We start from the raw sequence: 6,900 nt of genomic DNA, 5'->3' as shown, positions 1-6,900 counted from the left end.
GTAGCGGCGGCATCAAGTGAGAAAACATGCAGCAAAACTTGGAGAAGTTGGGTGTGACAGGTCCCGTTCCACAGCCGTGTTTCGCAGCTTTCAGTGCAAGGTTTTCACAGGTCGAAAATCCCCTCGCTAAGCAAAACTCACAGGTTAAAAGCCCTGTGAGAGTTTCGGTCTGACTCCAGTACTGCTCGGCAAAAAGCTGAACTTTCAGAAGAGAGAGTGAATTCCATTAGCTCAGGGATGGGGGGTTGGAAGTACATACCAAAATAATCTTTTGCAAGGCCTTCCCTTCATAGAAGCTCCCCTGAAGTAACTGTGAGTCACAGTCATCTTGCAGACATGTTCTCAGTGTTTGTAGATTTGTTGAAAAATTCGGTTTGAGCAGAACAAAGCTATTTTTGACTGAGTCAGTTTTTCCAGCTCTTGCATTTAACTGAACTCCTACCTCAGCAGTCTCCATACTTGGGAGTTGTAACACTTAATCAATTTCCAAGTGTTTGATACTTGTTAGAAAGGAGATGGCTTTGCAACTGGTTACCAGGAACATGTGTGAATTGCTTTGGGCTCTGTTTCTGTCCCCCTTGCATACAGTGCTGTTCGTTCTGTCATTATGCTATGCATAGAAAGCTTCCTGAACTTTCTGTCCTGCTATAACTGAGACCATCCAATCCGTTAAAACTAAGAACATGCCCAGTAAGGATAAGAAGCGCGGGAAAGGACTTTCAAAATATTTGGAACCAATGAAAGCAGTAGCGTGCCATGAACTGATGGACATTCAGGGCACAACGCAGCATTCCGTAACAAAAGTATTAAACCAATTATTTCTCTACACATCTGTGTATAAAACTTAGAACTGACAGGTTCTATCCTTTTTTTTTCCTACAGATAGAAATTAGAGTTCTTTTTTTGTAACTGAGCTACAAAAACGTGCGATACTTCAGTGGTGCGTTACATGTAGTCACATAGGGAAAAGAAGAGCAGTTGCTACTAGAAAGATCGGCAATTAAACTTCAACTAGCCCAAGCAGTTAGCTCGTTGGGTATTTTGAGTAATTTTGTTCCAATACTCAATCTATGGCAAAATTATGTATGTAATAAAGAGCTTTTTTTTTTGTCGAGCTTATTTCCAAGAGGAGGTTTGCAAAAACTCAAAGAGGTCAACTAAAGTGGTGAAACAGAGTATGCTAAGAAGCAATAAACTCCTGCACGTGGATTGGAGGTAAAAATAGTCCTTCACTGTGTGGGGGAAGGAAAGGAAAGGAAGGGTTGAAACTTTCAGGTTCTTTCAAAACTACCTCCATCTGCAGTACTTCTCTACTTACTTATTTAACCAGTGGAGAAACAAAAGCTCTGAAGAAGTAACTTGCTGTTTTTTTCCTCACTAGCCTAGGGGATTCTAAATGAAATGATGAAACAGGTATATGAAAATGTTTGTGGATCCTAAGACTTAATTTAACATGGCCTCTATTCCCAGGTTTAGATGCTGCAGGATATACAATGTTGTTTATTGTCCTGTCCTGCACTTTTTTTTAGAAACAGTGATACCACATTAGATTTTTGCACATTGTTCGTTTCTCTTAGTGCTAGTTGCCATCTTTACGTCTCTAAGGCTCATCTATAGAATTTCTGAAGTTAAATAGATACTGAAAAGAAGTGCTGTATTGTAAAACAGGTCAATGAGGTCAGTGAAGAAGCCAAAGGCAGCTGTGGTGCATGGGATGGGAGTGAAGTGGCGTAGTATCTGAGGTTTGTTAAGCCTCTGCTGTCCTGCCGAGCGGTCACAGAAATACACAAGGGAACTTGAAATTGCAAAGCTGAACTTAATTATCTCTTGTCTAACTCATCCAGGCTGTCAGCAACTTTTGGATATAATGGTTTTATCAATGCTGTGTCTTTCAGTAACTGACCTCCTCAGTTTTTGTGCTTGGATTCTTGCCAGTGCCTAGTTTGGGTTCTGATCTCATAGAATAGGGTCATTTCCTTTGAAAAATGTGCAGGGATATATTACATTGCTGGACAGGCACATTGAGAAATAGTTGTTTCTGTCTTTCTCTTAAGTACTTGAATTCACATTTCTTTCTAGTAAAAGAATCTTTGAGGTAGACATGTAGAGGTGGCAACAGGCAATAGAAGTGGCTTTTCAAATGTTGGGCCTCTGTAATAAGTGGATGTCAATTACCTCCAGACAGAAATATGTTAAAACACTTTGTTGCTACTTTTCACTAAAGTAGCCTTGAAACTGGCGTAAGTAATTAGTGAAGGATCCATGCACAATTAGGAAGCCTCTGATCACACAAAACCGCTGTTGTATTTTTTACGTCACACATTCCTATCTGCTTCCTCAGTAGCAAAAGAGTTGCTGGGAATATTCTTATGCTGCAGTCATCACAGTATCCAGGATAACTCATTCAGACATACCTTAGAAAATTTTAATGTTGTTCAAGGTGTTGCAGGGACCTGGGCTGGTTTAAGAGCCGAGGAGAGCCATGAGATATACTGGCATGACCGACACTAGCAAGTCTTTTGTCTTCTCAGACCCTCATTGGCACTTTTAAGTCTCTCTAACTGATTAATAGAGGAGTTTTGAGGGTTTCTTTTTTTGTTCTAGACTTCTGTCTGTGGTGTCAAGTATTATGGATGGAAATTTTATTTGTATTCAACGGCTTGTGTTAGATGCAAAGACTTGTAATCAAACTGTAGGTGCAAGGACACAATACAGTGCTTCAGGTTATTACTTGGAGCTCTAAGTGTCTATGTTCTAGTCTTGAATTTCAAATTCATGTTCTCTTCAGTTTGAAGTAGTCATAGATTATTGCAGGGGAACCTGCAAAGTTCTTTAGACTTTTTTACTTATTTCATTTTTGACTTTCAAAACATTACAGAAATTCTTCAACAACATTGCTCTGAGACTTGAAACAGTGATTCACTGGCTAAAATATATAGGTCTATGTAGCAGTCAAAAAAAATTAGTTTTAACTACAAATGTACACAGTAAATTCAGTGCATGTGGTTTAACATAAGGCCAGAAAGCTCTGCCTGTAGTTTCAGTCTTCCACCCTTCTTTTAAGTCTATGCTGCAATTAACCTATGAGCAAATTGCCCTCTAGCTCCCCCAGGTGAATCATTACAATGGAAAAGTGAACAGTTAATGGTCTTCCCCAAGAGACTGACCTGTGTTTCTTCAATTTGGATTTCAGTAAGTTTGGCTTTTAGTAGTTTGGCTTTTGTGTCTCACTTGCATTGCTCATACTGTGCCAGTGCCAGTGATCTTCTTTCAAGCAGCCGTATTATTCCAAGGAACATGGACCCTTCTGGACCTAGGTCTGTTACAGAACTGTGGAAACAGGTGTCACTTATAAATGTTTTGAGTAGAAGACATTTGAGGGATGTAAGAGGAATAATACCTATACTGTCTATGAAAAGAGAAAAGGGGAGTGAAAAAAAGATTCTGACGAGGCTCTGATGTCTGGGTGCAGGATACCAGAAGTCTTTGCAGTCTTCAACAGTTAGCAATAGGACCAGAGAAGTTATGAGAGGATAAAAAGGAATCGTGGGAGGCTGATGGGCATGGAGAACACTGGAGCAAGTTATATAAAACTAGTTTCTCAGATGACATTGCAAACATCTGTAATATAGTCCTTGAGGCCAAAGCTAGAAATGGCTTTGTAAGTTGTGACCTTATTTATATGTGATTGTGCTGTTTCTGTGGATGTGTGCAGTGGGGATTATAGCAGAAGTGTATCTTCCAGCTGTGTAATGTACACAGGCTGGGCAATTACTTACCTCTCAGTGACTTTATGACAGCTCGTGCTCCTTTTCCCTGAGGCAACCAAGCTGCCATGTCCTCTTGAGCTTATACAGTGCTGCTCTGTTCCTTGTGCAGATTACTGCATTTTCTCATTCAGTAAAGCTTTTGTAATGTCATACCCTGAGCAGAGACTCATTACGGTATCTGGGATGTCAAGCTCACTCTTCTCTTGCCCACAAAGGTCTGTAATTTTCAAGGTGTGCTCCTTTTCCCTGAGGCAACCAAGCTGCCATGTCCTCTTGAGCTTATACAGTGCTGCTCTGTTCCTTGTGCAGATTACTGCATTTTCTCATTCAGTAAAGCTTTTGTAATGTCATACCCTGAGCAGAGACTCATTACGGTATCTGGGATGTCAAGCTCACTCTTCTCTTGCCCACAAAGGTCTGTAATTTTCAAGGTGGTTGAATCCTGTCAGGGTAAAGAGAGGAGACATAAGGCAGCAGGTCAGCAGAGGGCCAAACTGCCCTCAACATATATTGGAGCCAAGGAAAAGTGGAATACAATCCAATGAGCATGAAGAAATGGTGGTGCTTTTTATTGTTATGAAATTCTGAAACAGGCACAGGAATGAAGCACTGAGACAAACCAAACTTCCTCTTATCTGTCATGTCATTGTTGTCTGGTTTTATTTGATTTACTGATAAAAGGTCTCAGAAAGCCTCTTGAGATCTAAATTTATTACTATGGTCTTCTCTACTTCTTCCATTTCCTGCCAATCCACATAAGCTGTAAAGCAAGTCGCAGGTAAATGATTGTCATAAGAGGATGGAATGCGTTGGTAGAAGGGAGTTACCAGAAATGCCTTTTGTGGTTTAAAGGAGGACTAATTCTTTCACATGGGAGTGTTAATGGAGTTTTGTTTTCTGAGGAGATTTCAATCAGATTAGCATGTTCTATAATTCATGCGAACTATTGAAATGTCTTCCATAGGAAGTAAGGAGTTTTACATGACCTACCTCCAAAATTAAAGTCCAAAACTAAATGCCAAACTTGTTTCTGAAAACTGGTATATATTCAATACATGGAAGTTCATGTCTCTGACATTAGCCATGTAGGAGAATTCAGAAACTTATCACTTAATCCTCAGTAATAAAGAACCTGCAGAAAAATCAACTTCTTTTTGGTAAATTTTTGAAGTAATGCATTTTACTCTGTGCTTGTCTTGGAAGAAGATCCCCTATGTTGTCAATTACCATTCTTCAAGTGACCTACAGGAATTACTCAATTACAATAATACAAAATCTCTTGGCCCAAAGACAATTGAATTTGATGTTATTGTGAGTGCTAAGGTCATTTCCTGTTTACTTGGATTTTGCATACTATTTCCTTGATGTTTTAGGGAAAGGCACATGGGGAGGAAGTAGTAAAGAAGAGATGAAGGAGGGTCAGGTGCCTCTTGACCCTGTGAAGAGTGTTGTTTTTGGAAGAAGGCTGAGTACAGTTGTGGTGTACAGGGTACATCATCCTTTCTGTAGTATGGTGAGGGATTCTGGACTGCACTACCCTGGTCTCCATCAGAGCAGAGAGAAGGTGTGAAGTTTGAAAAAAAGAAATGGAAAGGTAGTATGGAAGTAGAAGAAATTAAGGCTCCAGCACTTTCCTCAGATGAATGTCAGTGGCTAAGCTTGTCACAAAACTGTAGGGAATAAGATCTGAAATAAGGATGGGCGTTGGATCTTACTCTTACAAATGCTTCTAATGTTTTCTTACTATGTGATGAAGAATTATCTTGATTCTATTAACCTGATACTTTCTGTCAAAAAGTCCATGACATCTTAGGTATAAAATCACTCAAGTTAGTGTTGGCTGTGAGAATATATGTAGCAAAGTCAACATTCATTCATCTTTCTCCTGGCTACTGTGTAGGCTAGGTGTATCCCTTTATCCCTTTATTCTGTTTCCATACTTAATATTGTGCAGTTGTATGTCCTGTAACATGAAATCAACAAGTCCTCTAAATTAGGAGTGTGTGCATTTAAACTCTAATGCATTGGACAGTAGTAAATTTTAGCTCTGCTGTGAGCACAATTGTTTTGTTTGGGCTTTTTTTGAGGATGGGCATGATTTACATTTATTTTTACACACACACAATATCCCTGTCAGCATTGGTACTCTGTGGTCTGTACTGGCACACTGTTCTGGATAACTAAACCCTTTATACATCAAAAGTTTCGGGTTCACCAGTAATTGCATTCAATCTGGGAAAGTCTTAAAAATTATGCGAAAGAGCTTGTTCAAATGGCATAATGTTTTTCCTTATTTTATAAGAAGTGGCTTTCATAAACTGTCATGATGATGCATAGAAAATACTAGTTAAAAAATTTGATTAATGCTTATTCATACAAACATCTTACAAATGAAAATCTTGCTTTGTATAACTTAGAATAAACGTGCAGCTTCTCCTTACCACAGATACCACTACTGCTTTCCAGAAGAAAGCAAATATTTGCTATCTTGGCAATACTATAGCCTTTGGTGGGGGGGAATGGTTAGAAGAAATTTCAGTATGTTTTCTAAGGTTTTGAAAAATAACTCTCCTTAAGAACAAACACAAAGAGCTGTTGCAAAATAATAGCAACAGTGCAAGGAGTACAGAGGACATGCATACCTAATGATCTGACATCCTCAGTTGAGATTGCAGTTATACACCCTTTATTTGATAACCATTTGCAATAGAGATTGTTTTATGATCTGCTACCAATAGATATATAGTTGAGAGATGCTTGCTTTAGGCTAGAGTTTAGGTAGCACTCACAGCTATTATTAATGTTTCTTATGAACTTTTAGGTTGACGAACACTTACAAAACCAGCCCTTCACCAAAATTGAGTGTAATGTCGCTTTCTGTTTTAATAATGGTGGAGAAGCTGTCATGTTCAGAACCAGTATGCTCCCTTTGGCTATGTGCAATTGTACCTTGTTCAAGAAGAAAATAAAGAGTCTACATGACCTATGTAAGAGAGATCAGACCCACCAAACCTAAGTTTCTGCAGTCTCCTTGTAGAGTTTTTGAGTGCTCCTGTTACCCACCATGTGGCTCTTCACCTTGTCCCTCTGTTCAGAGCACTGGTCTTTTTGTCCTAGGCAACCCCAGTGG

Source organism: Acanthisitta chloris, unplaced genomic scaffold (assembly GCF_000695815.1).
Source record: "Acanthisitta chloris isolate BGI_N310 unplaced genomic scaffold, ASM69581v1 scaffold28087, whole genome shotgun sequence".
NCBI classification, from domain to species: Eukaryota; Metazoa; Chordata; class Aves; order Passeriformes; family Acanthisittidae; genus Acanthisitta; species Acanthisitta chloris.
This window is presented reverse-complemented; position numbering follows the sequence as displayed.